Source organism: Acomys russatus, chromosome 15, assembly GCF_903995435.1.
Source record: "Acomys russatus chromosome 15, mAcoRus1.1, whole genome shotgun sequence".
NCBI classification, from domain to species: domain Eukaryota; kingdom Metazoa; phylum Chordata; class Mammalia; order Rodentia; family Muridae; genus Acomys; species Acomys russatus.
The window spans coordinates 63,112,997-63,127,122 of NC_067151.1; the positions used below are offsets into that span (position 1 = coordinate 63,112,997).

The window sequence follows — 14,126 nt, forward strand, 5'->3', positions numbered from 1 at the left end:
TGGCCTTGGCTGTCCTGTACTCGCTTTGTAGATCAGGCTGGCTTCAAGCTTGTAGAGATCCACACCTGCCTCTGCCTCCTCGAGTGCTGGGATTAAATGGATGGATCACTGCCATAGCGCCAGCTGAATTTAATTTGGTTTTGTTTCTTTTTTGAGAACAACCCCCCCCTGCTGCCCCACCCCCACCCCAAACAACCACTAACTACCAACCTTGCCTCTTGCGGTCCTTGCATTTATATACTGTCTTAGGGTTTTATTGCTGTGAAGAGACATCATGACCGGGGCAACTCTTACAGATTTGCTCAAGGCAAATCATAGCTGCTGTGGACAGTCTGAAGCAGGGCCACATCCCTACACCTGGGACTAAAATGAAAACACATTTCTCTCTTTTTTTAAAAAGGATTTATTATGTTAATAATGCTGTGCCTGCATGTACACCGGCACACCAGAAGAGGGCATCAGATCACACTATAGATGGTTCTGAGCCACTATGCAGTTGCTGGGAATTGAACTCAGGACCTCTGGAAGAGCAGACAGTGCTCTTAACCTCTGAGCCATCTCTCCAGCCCGAAAACACATTCTTATAGTATTTCTGCATTTTTTAGAAAGAAATCAAAATTCCAGAATTCTCACTGCATTTCCCCCTTCTATTTGTTTTATTTTGTTGGTTTTTCTTTCTTTCTTTTTTTTTTTTCTGAGACAGGGTTTCTCTGTGTATCCTTGACTGTCCTGGACTAACTTTGCAGACCCGGCTGGCCTCAAACTCACAGCGATCCACCTGCCTCTACCTCCCCAGTGCTGAGATTAAAGGCGTGCGTCACCACGCCCGGCTTCCCCCCTTCTGTTTTAAGCCACTAATGGTGCTGTGTATAGTGGGAAATTATAAATGAATGCTTTCAGTGAAATAAATGCTTTTGGAGTCAGTGGCTAAGGGTTCAGGAGAGCTTCCCTGCTCTTTTTTTTTTTTTTTTTTTTTTCTCTTTCCTGCTCTTTCTACTGGGATAGCTTTGCCTTTGATGTAGGGAAGTGGCAGCAGCCGAGCAACCCCGTCGTTTGCATTAAATTGTATCTCTCTTTTCACATAGGCCATAATTTTAATTTCTCCTTTGAAACCATCTACAATTCCTGCATGCACAATGAATCCTCTGAAGTCAATCCACTCTTTCCCAAGATCATCCCTACTGTCCCTGAGGGCAAAGCACTATGGACATAAAGGCCTAAAGGTATTTTATAACATTGAATTCTGGGGGATAGATTAAGATGTTTGCCGGTGGCCCTGTCTAGAGCAATGCTGACTGCAGTAACATGCACGAGACCCCCAATACTGAACATGTTTTTTTGGTCTACATGTCACCCCTTAGCTGAAACAGCTCGTACCTTTTGCTGTGAGGACTCAAGTTAGGCCCCCAATGCCATTTTACTTATTTATTTTAATTTTTTGGTTTTTCAAGACAGGGTTCCTCTGAGTAGCCTTGGCTGTCCTAGACTCATTTTTGTAGACCAGGCTAGCTTAGAACTCACAGAGATCCACCTGCCTCTGCCTCTCAAGTGCTGGGATTACAGAGGTGCAGCACTGTGCCTGGCTTCTTTCAAACTTTTTTTATAAAAAAAAACTTTTTTAATTTTAATTTTATGTGGATTGGTGTTTAGCCTGCATGTATGTCTGTGTGAGGGTGTCAGCTCTTGGAGCTACAAACAGTGGTGAGCCACCATGTTGGTGTTGGGAATTGAACCAAGGTCCTCTGGAAGACCAGACAGTGCTTTTAACCACTGAGCCATCTCTCCAGCCCCCTTTCAAATATATATAATCAGAAAATCCCCCTGGGAGCAAAGCAGGGGATATCCCAGCAGTAGCAGCTGCAATAAACTTTTTGCTGAACTCTTGAGAAAAACATCCATTCCTGGGCTGGAGAGATTGCTTAGCAGTTAAGAGCACTGTCTGCTCATCCAAAGGTCACGAGTTCAAGTCTCAGCAACCACATAGTGGCTCACAACCATCTATAATGAAATCTGGTGCCCTCTTCTGGTGCACATGTGTACATACAGGCAGAATACCATATACATAATAATTACATAAATCTTTTTTTTTTAATTTTATTTATTAGGTATACAGTATGCATCCGATCACATTATAGATGGTTGTGAGCCACCATGTGGTGCTGGGAATTGAACTCAGGACCTCTGCAAGAGCAGACAGTGCTCTTAACCTCTGAGCCATCTCTCCAGCCCCCCAATTAAATAAATCTTTAAAAAAAAATCCAGCCAGGTGTGGTGGCGCACGCCTTTAATCCCGGCACTCAGGAGGCAGAGGCAGGCGGATTGCTGTGAGTTTGAGGCCAACCTGGTCTACAAAGTGAGTCCAGCCCAGCCAAGGCTACACAGAGAAACCCTGTCTCAACAATAACAACAACAAAGCCATTCCTTCACCTCCTGCTGTTTCTTCTACAGCATTTGAAATCAAAATTTCCATTTTTATCCTAAACTTTTGAGCCCCACATTGAGGTGCAACTTGTAACTGGTCTTTGCTACCTTTTTTATTTTTCCTTAGAGACAGGGTTTCTCTGTGTAGCCTTGACTGTCCTGGACTCACTATGTAGACCAGGCTGGCCTCAAACTCACAGCAATCCGCTTGACTCTGCCTCCCAAGTGCTGGAATTAAAGGTGTGCACCACCAGGCCAGGCTGGTCTTTGCTACTTTTTGGGTTCTTTTTTCCCACCCTTTATCCAACCCTCTGGTTTCACCCAATAATACTAGATAAAGAAGGATGGGGAGCCGGGCGTGGTGGCGCACGCCTTTAATCCCAGCACTCGGGAGGCAGAGGCAGGTGGATCGCTGTGAGTTCGAGGCCAGCCTGGTCTATAAAGTGAGTCCAGGATGGCCAAGGCTACACAGAGAAACCCTGTCTCGAAAAACCAAAAAAAAAAAAAAAAAAAAGAAGGATGGGGGATGAGAGGGAGAGAGGAAGGGGAGGGAGTTGAGAGGGGAGAGGGGGAGAGAGGGGGAGGGAGGGTAAGGGAGTGAGGGGGAGGGGGAGGGGGAGAGTGAGGGAAGAAGGGGGGTGGAGAGAGGGGGGAGGGGGAGAGGGGGAGGGACAGAGGGAGGGAGGGAGTGGGAAGAGAGAGGGGGGAGGGACGGAGAGATATCATGGAATCTAATTTCTTCTTGCTTTTTCTTTGCTTGTAGCTGGTCTTTGCTAGTTTGTGGGTTCCTCTTTTTCCCATCCTTTTTCCCCCCTGCCCTAACACTAGATTGGAGAGAAAGAAAGATATTGTGAGAAAGAGAGAAAGAGATCCTTGAATCTTAATTTTTTCTTCTTGTTTCTTCTTTGCTTGTAACCAGTCTTTGCTACTTTGTGGGGTCTTCCTTTTTCCACCCTTTTTTTTTTTTTTTTTTTTAAATATTTATTTATTTATTATGTATACATTGCTCTGCCTGCTTGTACCCCTGCAGGCCAGAAGAGGGCATCAGATCACATTATAGATGGTTGTGAGCCACCATGTGGTTGCTGGGAATTGAACTCAGGACCTCTGGAAGAGCAGACAGTGCTCTTAACCTCTGAGCCATCTCTCCAGCCCCCTTTTTCCACCCTTTATGGCCCAGTTTCACCCCTATCACTAGATGGGAGAGAGAGAAGGATAGACGGGGAAGGGGGTGAGGAGAGGGAGGGGGAGGGGGAGGGAGAGAGATCTCCTTCAGTTTAATTTCCTTCTGATTCTTCTTTGAGCATGATTAGCAACAAACCGAAACACCACCACCACAGGGAACAGCCGCCGACACTGCCGCTCAGGCCCTAGCATTTATAGACCCTCGGAAAAGTTCCCAGAATTCCACACGTCACACCATGGCAGAAATTATCCACAGCTGGCAAAACCATACTTCTGGTAGAGCACAGGACAACTCACGGGCAGCTGCTGCGGACAGCATGGAGCAGCCCCACAGCCCTACACCTGGGATTTAAAAATAAAAGCAGCTCATTCTTATATTTCTCTGTTTTTAAAAATGGTATTCTTATTTTTGTTTTTTGTGCATTAGTGTTTTGCCTGCGTGTAATATTTGTATGAAGGTGTCAGATCTTGGAGTTAAAGACAGTTGTGAGCATCAATGCTGGGAATTGAACCTGGGTCCTCTGGAAGAACACTTAACTCTCTTAACTCCTGAGATATCTCTCCAGCCCCTCTGTGGTTGCTTTGTTTTGTTTAGCTTTTATTTTCTTTCTGAGACAGGCTTTCTCTATGTAGCCTTGGCTGTCCTGGACCCACTTTGTAGACCAGGCTGGCCTGGAACTCACAGAGATCCACCTGCCTCTGCCTCCCGAGTGCTGGGATTACAGGCCTGTGCTAACTGGTGGTGGCTGGCTATTTCTGTGTTTTTTTTAAAGAACTCACAATTCCAGATTTTTCACTGTAAACAGCCCTTCAGACAGCAGAGAATACACTGCACTGACGATGGACAGAGCTGTAGTTAATCATTTACTCTGTATAGAGCAATTGCCTCGTTAACTGCCATACCCCTGCCACACAGACGGACAGACTCCATGCCCAGGTGAGTGTGGGCTAGCACTACTTTAACAGCAAACAGAAGATCCGTACTATATACACTGCATGTTCTATCACAGATGTTCAGGGATGCAAGAGAGCAAGCAAAAGCTGAACATGGCGGAGTTAAAACATAAGCAAGCTAAATTTGGAGATAAAATTGTGAAATTGATGGAACATTAGGAAAACTTCTATCTACTATATGTACCAAATATATTTTTATCTTATTTTATGTGTAAAAATATTTTGCTGGTGCTGGAGAGATAGCTCAGAGAGGGCCTGGTGAGACAGCTCAGAGGTTAGGAGCACTGATTGCTCTTCCAGAGGTCCTGAGTTCAATTCCCAGCAACCCCATGGTGGCCCATAACCATCTATAACGTGATCTGATGCCCTCTGCTGGCCTGCAGGTGTACATGCAGACAGTGCTGTATACATAATAATAAATAAATCTTAAAAAAAAAAAAAGTGGTTTGCCTGCATGTGTGTCTGTGTACCACTTGTGTGCCGGGTGCCTGAGGAGGCCTGAAGTGGGCATCAGACCCCTGGATCACAGATGGTCATGAGCTACCATGACCATCTACAAGCGCCATTCTTGTTCCTGGCATAGGCCAGAACCGTTACAGTGTGTTATTTTATAATCCCAACAATAATCCCAACAATAATATTCAGCATTCTCAGTGTGCATCTTGCAAGCAAGGGCATAAAGAATAAAACAGTGGTTTGCACACATACAATAATCATGGAACTGGTAAGATACAGAGCCAAAATCTAAACCTAAGGACTTCAACTTTAGGTCGTGTTATATCTATGTATCTGGACACAATACTAGAATGCGAGCAGGTTTTCTGTTTAACCTTATAGTAAGAATTAGGAAGCCAGGCATGGTGGCGCACGCCTTTAATCCCAGCACTCGGGAGGCAGAGGCAGGCGGATCGCTGTGAGTTCGAGGCCAGCCTGGTCTACAAAGCGGGTCCAGGACAGCCAAGGCTACACAAGAGAGACCCTGTCTCGAAAAACAAAAAAAACAAAAAACAAACAAACAAAAAAATTAGGTCCAGGTGTGGGAGAACATGCCTTTAATCCCAGGCAGAGGCAGGTAGGATCTCTGTGAGTTTGAGCCCAGCATGGTCTACCAAGTGAATAGTTCAATACAGCCTGGGCTGTTACACAGAGAAACTTTGTCTTAAAAAAAAAAAAAAAAAAGAAAAAAGAAAATGAAAAAATAATTTGGTTCAGGTGTGATGACTCAGTATTATAATCTCAACACTTGGGAGACCTAGGCAGGGGGATTGCCACAGGTTCAAGGCCACGGTGGACTACAGAGTGAAACCTGGTTTACAGAAAGATGGCTGAGAGGGTCAGGGCACTTACCTTGATGCCAGGCAACCTGAGTTCCATTCCTGGGATCCATATAGTGGAAAGAGGGCTGGCTCCTGTCAGTTTTCCCTTGGCCTCCCTATGTGCGGGACAGCCCATGGGCCCGCATGTATAAGTCAATGAATAAACATAGAGGTGGCTCATTGGGTGTTGGCTGTGCCAAGTATGAGGCCATAGACTCTGATCTCCAGTGTTCACCTAAAAAGTTGGGCATGCGTGCGTCTGTCATCCTAGAGCTGGGGAGGAGGAGACAGAGAATTCCTAGGGCTTGTGCCTCAGCTTTACTCTTTAAACTCTGGGTTCATTGAAAGTTTAACAATTAGCTGGGCGTGGTGTCAAACTGACAGAGATCTGCCTGCCTCTGCCTCCCCGAGTGCTGGGATTAAAGGTGTGTGCCACCACCATCTGGCCACCATCATAATTTTTGTTTTGTTTTTGAGACAAGCTTTTTCTCTGTCACCCTGGCCCTCCCTACACTCACTTTTGTGGTATGTATGCTACCACACCTGGCTACCATCATACGTTTTTCTTTTTTTTTTCTGAGACAGGGTTTCTTTGTGTAGCCTTGGCTGTCTGTCCTGGACTTGGTTTGTAGACCAGGCTGGTCTCAAACTCACATCATCTACCTGCCTCTGCCTCCCGAGTGCTGGGATTAAAGGTGTGTGCCACCACACCTGGCCTCATCATCAGAATTTTTAACTTAACTTTTTATTTATATATTTTTTCAGTACTTCGTTTTGAACAAGTTAACCATTACTCTACCATTTAGCTATATTCTCCAGTCCATGTAAAAAAAAATTTGTTTGCATGTATGCATATATACTGTGTGTGTGTGTGTGTGTGTGTGTGTGTGCGCGCGTGCGCGCGCGCCTGGTGCTCAGGGAGGTCAGAGGGCTGTCAGAGAGCTATGGATTCCCTCGAACTGGAGTTACAGAGGATTGTGAGCCACCATATGAGTTCTGGGAACAGAATCTGGATCTTCAGCCCTCATTTAAAACATTTTAAAATCTTTCTATCTGGCCTAGGCTAACCTGGAACCCTAGCCTCCCAGTGCTAGGGTTACATTTGTGTACCACCAGGTCAAAACGTGTTCTCCTGTCTCTGTAACTAGCTATTTTTTTTTTACTTTTAACCATTGCTCGGTTGCTAGCTGTCTGACCCTGTATCTGTTTTTGTTTGTTTGTTTTTGTTTTTCAAGACAGGGTTTCTCTGGTAGTCCTGGCTGTCCTGGCCTCGCTTTGTAGGGCAGGCTGTCCTGGAACTCACAGAGATCTGCCTGCCTCTGCCTTCCGAGTGCTGGGATTACAGGAGTGCATAATCTATTATCGCCGCCGCCCGGCTGGGTTTAAATTTCAACTTTGCCGTAGGTGTTACTTTGTCTTTGGATCTATACCTCCTTTTCCTCATCTGTAAGAAAGGATGCCCAGTACCATTTCACAGAGAATAAGAATTAATCTAAAGTTCTCAGCACAATGCTCCGCAGTTCCTTGTTGCCCAAAAGTTATTATTCCTTCAACGTGCTTATTTTTGTGATAATTGGATCTCAGCTCTAAGGTCCTCAGGAAGAATACTTAGGGTAAGTGTTCTAGAAATGTTGACTGTAGGCGGGCCTAACTGCTTTGAGGAAGCAGGAGGAGGTGGCCAGACTAGCGAGGGAAGCTAGGCCTTGAGTTGGCTAGTGCAATCGGGAGGGGTGGAAAGCTGTTCCCTCACTGTGAACAGAAAAAGACCAGATCCAGCGTAATTTATCAGTAGATCTAGCTAATTGTTTTTTTCTTTTTTTTCTTTTTCTTCCTTTCGGCTCCTATGGTACAGTCAAGAAAGGACCGACCAGAGAGAAGTAAATTAACACTAAGAGCCCATGGCCTTTGGCAGAACGAGGCAGGCCACACCCCAGCGAGACAACGGGGCCCAAGCCCCTGACGCTAATTCTGTCCTTAAATTCATGGATGCCGTCGCGATGAAACACCACCCACCCAAACGCACAGCCCACCGCCGTCCGCGGGCTCCATCTTTAGACGTGAAAGAATGAGAGCTTGCCAAAAGGAGAATCCCGGTTTTGAGAGGCTAGGTGGTACGGCGGCTGCCTGGGGACCAAAACGTCTCCAAGGTAAAGTTGCAGCCTGAAGCGATTTTTTGACCCCCGACACTTAATGAGCTATCGAAGACCCGGATGTGTCTGGGACTGGCCGAGGTACCCATTAACGCGCCCCCGCTAGACCATCCCCCTTCTCCATCTATGACTGGGCCCGCTTGACGCCAATCATTGCTTCTCCAGCCACCCACTCCTCAAGGGTGGGGTGAAGTCTCGGTATCCCGCTTTCTATTGGTTGGAGCAAGAACAGGAGGGCGGGTAGCCGGCTAAGGTCCTCCAATGGGCGTCGTGGCGTGTGGTTAAGGCGGAGTCGAGGCGCTTGGCAGCTGCCCAATCAGCGTCCTTGTTTGTGTGGTGCCGCCGCCGCCGGTGCAGCCGCCGCCGCCGCCGCTGCCCCTGTCTGTACCGCAGTGTCTGCTCCGCCCGCCCGCCCTCCCCGACCCGGCCCGCCCCCTCCCCCACCCCCGCTCCTGGACCCGCCGGTGGGGTCTGGATCCCACGGTGCCGTCGCCGCCTCCTTTTTCGACGCCTTCGCCGCCGCCTGAGGAGGCGACACAGTCGGGAGCTCCGCCGCCGCTGCCAGGTGAGGAGCTCTGGCCTAGGCCAGCCTGGCCGCCAGCCCGCCCGGGGGCGGTGAGGAGCGACGGAGGGAGCGAGGCTGCGAGGAGGCGGCGGTGGGGGAAGGGAAAGGTGGAGGGCGGGGGGAGGGGAAGCGCCCGCGAGCCGACGCCCGCCCGCGCGCCCCCGCCTGGCGTCCCCTCCCCCAGCCCGGCCCGCGCGCCCCCGCCTCGCGCTCCCCTTCACCTCTTCCCCTCCCCCCCACTCACTCCGCGCGCGCGCGCGCCCGGGTCTTTCACTTAGGCCTCGCGCGACCCGGCTGCCTGGTGTGTCCCTTCGTGTCTTGTCTTTTTTACTCTTTCTCCCCTCCCTCGCTCCCCGTTTCCCTCGCCATCCCCCCTTTCACTCAGTACCTCATGCCCGCCATGCTCCCCTCTTTTCCTCCGGAGCGTCCTCCCCTCTGTTTTTTTAACTCTCCGCCCCCAGTAGTGCCCTCGGGGTGCGGGGGCCGCTCCCTGCACTGAGTCTTGTGTTTTACCGCGGATGGGACGAAAGCGGGGGGATCCTTAAGGGTGGAGGAAGCACTGAATAATTATCTTTATTTGTGGGAAAAGGATCAGGAGTGCAGAACCTTACCCCTTTATTTCGTCGTCCACCGTTCCCTTGCCCTTCGTAAGAAAAGGGAATTGTCTTGACTTGTGTGGGTTACTTACCTTGTATAGTAACTAAACCACCCATTTTCTCAGCTGGGCTTTGGGACACACCGGATCTGTTTCCCAGTTCAGTTCCTGAGGCTTAATGGAACTAGAACTTACCCTTCCCCTCCAAACCAGAACTTAAGAGTACTTTTTTTTTTTTTTTTTTTTTTTTTGCCTCCTTTTGGGCTCAGATACCTGAAGGAGCTAGTTACTCCTGTGAATGCGGAGATTTAGGTGTTAGGCGCCGGCCCGGGACAGCCTCCCCGCTTTATTTATGAAGGCACGGTGCGCCCTTTGAGTCATCTGCAGCACTCAGTTTCCCTCCAGACAGAGATGTTCCTTCATAAGGACTGGCCCTGAGATGGAGGGGGAGGCATCACTGGCCGGTAGCCTGTGGATGCTGAAGTTAGCAGCGCTTCCCTGCTCTGTTCTAGAGAGTAAGGTAGCTTCCTGAGAACCAGGGGTCTACTCTGGGAAATGATTACTTGAAGGGTGTGTGTGGGTGTGTGTGTGTGTGTGTGTGTGTGTGTGTGTGTGTGTGTTTTAGAGGTGGGAATAATATGAATTGAATCTATTTTAGCAAAGAAAGACAGTGTTTTTCATGGCAGTATGCCCTAAAAGATTTGAAATCATGTTTGAAGCTGGTGGAAAAGTAGGTTTTACCCATGTGAGTTGAGAAGAGCTGGTGCTTTTGTAGTTTGGGGGGGTATTTTCTTTTCCAGAAATTTATAATTTGAATAGACAACGGTGAATATGATACAAAGTGAAAAGCAGTCGTCTCCTCCCTCAGCTGTGCTCCACCCATGGTGTCCTCCTACAACACACAGCTGATGCTTCCTTGGCATCTGCATACTGTCTGTATGTTGTTGGTTATCCTGTTTGAGAGTGATTTCTTTACTGCTTTTTCTTTGATACATGGACTTAAAGTCTTCCTTGAAGTCTGATAGCCAGTTTGATTTGGATTTTTGGTGCAGGAGAAGTCTTGATAAGAATTGTCATAGTTCGGGCCTGGAGAGATGGCTTAGGGGTTAAGAGCACTGACTGCTCTTCCAGAGGACTCAGCCTCAATTCCCAGCACCCACATGGCTAGTTCCAGGGTATCTGACACCCTGAGGGCAGGGAACAGAGGTACTGTTTAGAGTAGCAACATTTGCTTGTGCGTGCGTGTTTGATCTGTAAGAAGGGAACTTCTGGTGATGATAAAGACAGTGGTGTGAGGAGGTTAAGCTCATTTGAGGGCAGGAAGATATATCTGTTGGAAACGTAATTGTTAGTCCACCACAGGTGCTGGGCTGGATCAGGCACAGACTTTCCCTGGGCTTTTTAAGAAAGCAGGTTTATAAAGAGTCCATGGTGAGTACTGGTCCTGTGTGACTGATGGTGGGCTTTTCAGTCTGGGAGCAGTGGAAGTTATCATGGGAAGAGGTAGCTAAGTACAACAGGAGTCGGAAGGCGACCTGTAGGTTGAATGACCTGTACGGAAAAGAGATGAGAGTTGTAGACGTTTGTGCTGTCTGTCCATTAGTTGAGGACATTTTTAATGAGTCGAGAGTTGTTTGTGCTTGACAGCAGCATCCATCTTTATGGCACTGGTTTGCTTCCTTCCCCTGACTGGGTCATGTCTGTTAACTTCCTGTTTACATATACTCTCAACAGGGTCCAATAGAAGCTACATTAAATACTTGTCTAGAAACAAAGTTAACCTGGTTTCCTGATCATCCTTTTAAATATCAGTCCTGGCAGTAACTTAAACTGTGTTTAGCATAGGGGCACAGGGAGAGAAATGTGTGAGGAATTTTTTCTGACCCTCACGGCTCTAAAGAACTTTCTAGCCGGGCGTGGTGGCGCACGCCTTTAATCCCAGCACTCGGGAGGCAGAGGCAGGCGGATCGCTGTGAGTTCGAGGCCAGCCTGGTCTACAAAGTGAGTCCAGGATGGCCAAGGCTACACAGAGAAACCCTGTCTCGAAAAAACCAAAAAAAAAAAAAAAAAAAAAAAAAAAAAAAAAAAAAAAAAAGAACTTTCTAAAGTCTGTGTTCCCTGGGTTCATGACTGTAATCCCAACACTTGGGAAATTAAGAGAGGATTCTGAATTGGAGGCAGCATGGACTACATAGTGGGTTTAAGATAGTTAGAGGTAGTGAATTAAGATCCTTTCTCAAAACACTAAAACCCCAAACAAATACACAAACAAAAACTGGTACAGGCCTTTCATCCTGAGCAGGGGAACAGAAATTGAAGTTCATCCTCTGCTTCATATCAAGTTAGAGACTTTGAGCTCCCCCCTTCTGCACGCCTTTAATCCCAGCACAAGCAACACAGAGGCAGGTGGATCTCTGGGTTGGAGGCCAGCTTGGTCTACAGAGTTCCAGAACAGCCAGGGCTACAAAGAGAAACCCTGTCTTAAAAATAAATAAATAAGTAAATAAATAAATAAATAAATAAATAACAGCGGCAACAACAACAAAAAAAGCACAGAAGCAAGATTGAAGAGATGTGCCCAGAAAGGTATTTAATCATATCCTACTGTCTCAGGATTCCCTTGTCTTTTTTGTTTCATTTTCTGCTGCTGCTGCTCCTCCTGCTCCTCTTCTTCCTCCTCCTCTTCTGATTTTTCCAGAGTTTCTCTATGTAGCTTTGGCTGTCCTTGAACTGACTGCAGACCATGCTGGCCTAGAACTCAGATCCATCTGCCTCTGCCTCCTGAGTGCTGGGATTAAAGATGTGCGCCACCACTCTTGGCTCTCCTTGTTTTAAGCAGTGAGCTGTATATGTTGTTTCCCAAGCAGCCCTCTCACCTCAGTTTAACTGGTTTTTTCCCTTCTCACTCCTCAAGCAGTATAGGGAAGCAGCAGCTATGCTGTACTGGTTTCTAGGCTCTGGAGTGTTATTCTGTGTTAGCCACCCTATTAGGAGACATGCTTACAAGCAGCCATTCTGCACTTAGTTTAGGAAGCTCATGTTGCTTGGCTTATTGAGAAAAGCCAAAACAGATTTGGTTGATGAAAACAACAGCTAGGGAAATCATAAAATTGAGCCATCAAGTGGATTCAAGGGACTTTATTTCCCAGACCTTTGTAGGACTCAGTGTCCTTAGATGCCAGTGTCAATCCCACACATCTTCTGAGGCACATTGGAAGGAAAGGAGAAAAAGGAAAAGATTGGTTCCAACTCTAATTCTAGCGTAAAACTGCCCAATTATTATTACTTTTAAAAGGTATTTATTTATTTATTTATTTATTATATATACAGCACTCTATCTGCATGTACACCTGCAGGCTGGAAGAGGGCATTAGAGGGTGTAGATGGTTGTGAGCCACCATGTGGTTGCTGGGAATTGAACTCAGGACCTCTAAAAGAGTAGACAATTCTCTTAACTGTTGAGCCATCTCTCCAGCCCCCCTGCCCAATTATTTTACTGCTTGTGGAAAATCCCACCAACATGATGTCTCATGATAGCATATCAATTGATTTTTGCCTAAGCATGGGAAAAGGATTTTTTTTTTTTTTTTTTTTAATGAACAAGCATGACTTTGGGGTAGAAAGTATCTATTCTTGTTTATATTCAACGGTCTGAAGGTTTTTCTATATACCTCTTAAAGACTCTTGCTAACTTCAGTTGGTGAAGCAGGGTTCTTTCTCTGAGTGTAATAGTGACAAGAGCTGCTGCAGATAGGTCTAGATTTAAAATGTGTCCCTCCTCATGTTGTATCTTTTACTTTGTCTTTAGTGGATTCATATAATGCTTCAATGCAACCTGAGTTCATAAGAAAGGAGAGAAATGACATTGTCATTAAGGCTTTACAAATTGGCTCTGTGTAGTGTTTTCCCCAGAATCCCTTGAGTTGCCTGCAATTGGCCAGAAACTGTCAAGAGTTTGGGATTACAGTAGCAAGAGTAACAGATGCATTGTTTCAGTTTTCTGTTCTTTTGTTTTAAGACAGGGTCTGGCCTGGAACTGGGTATGTAGACTAGGCTGGCCTGGAACTCTGAGAAGATCGCCTGTATCTACCTCCTGAGTGTTGGGATTAAAAGCCTATGCCTCCATGCCTGGCTAGTTTGTTTCTTTTCTTTTTCTTTTTCTTTTTCTTTTTCTCCTCCCCACCCCCCAGGGTGTCTCTATGTAGCTTTGGTTGTCCTGGACTCGCTTTGTAGACCAGGCTGGCCTCTAACTCAATGTGATCCGCCTGCCTGTGCCTCCCGAGTGCTGGGATTAAAGGCGTGCGCCACCACACTCGGCCAGTTTGTTTCTTTTGAGGTATGAAATGTTCAAATCCCAGATATAAAAGAGTCATAGTAATTGCAGATCTTTGCTATGTGAACCTGTTTGAGACAGTTTCTTCTGTAGTCCATGCTGGTCTTCAACTCCCAGTGTGATCCTTCTGCTTTAGCCTTGCAAGTGGTAAGGTTTAAAGGTGTGTGCCATCCCACCTGGTGTGTTTGCTTATTTCATTTACTTATTTATTAGGGTGTTTGTTTGTTGAGTTAGGATTTTGCTGCACAGTCAAGTTGCCTTGAGACCCTTGCTCCTCATGACATAGCCTCCTGAGTCCACAGGTGTGCATCCCTGTACCCACCTTTGATTTTAATTAATCTAGCTACTAGTAGTTATTTGAGACAGGGTATCATTATGTCTGGAACTCACTGTGTAGACTAGGCTGGCCTCAAAGTCATAGAGATCTGTCCACTTCTCCCTCCCAAGTGCTGGGACTAACGGTGTCTACTACTATGCCTGGCAATTTTTTTTATTAGTGTTCTGCTAAAGAAATTAAGCAAAATTTAATTGTTGAAACTTCCTCTTACTGTAACTGACTGTTACACATTTTTTAGAACAAAACTTTTGTTGATTTTGTCTTATTTGG

The 14,126-nt window shown here is 46.6% G+C and overlaps 1 protein-coding gene across 3 annotated transcripts in view; it reads left to right on the forward strand.

Moving 5' to 3' along the window:
* Nucleotides 1-8,447: 8,447 nt before the first annotated feature.
* Nucleotides 8,448-14,126, forward strand: part of Gatad2b (GATA zinc finger domain containing 2B) — a 72,028-nt gene continuing 66,349 nt past the window's right edge. For all 3 annotated transcript variants that reach the window (XM_051157591.1, XM_051157592.1, XM_051157593.1), the window contains exon 1: nucleotides 8,448-8,591. The gene's annotated coding sequence lies outside the window, so the exon portion shown is untranslated. The remainder of the gene's footprint in view (nucleotides 8,592-14,126) is intronic.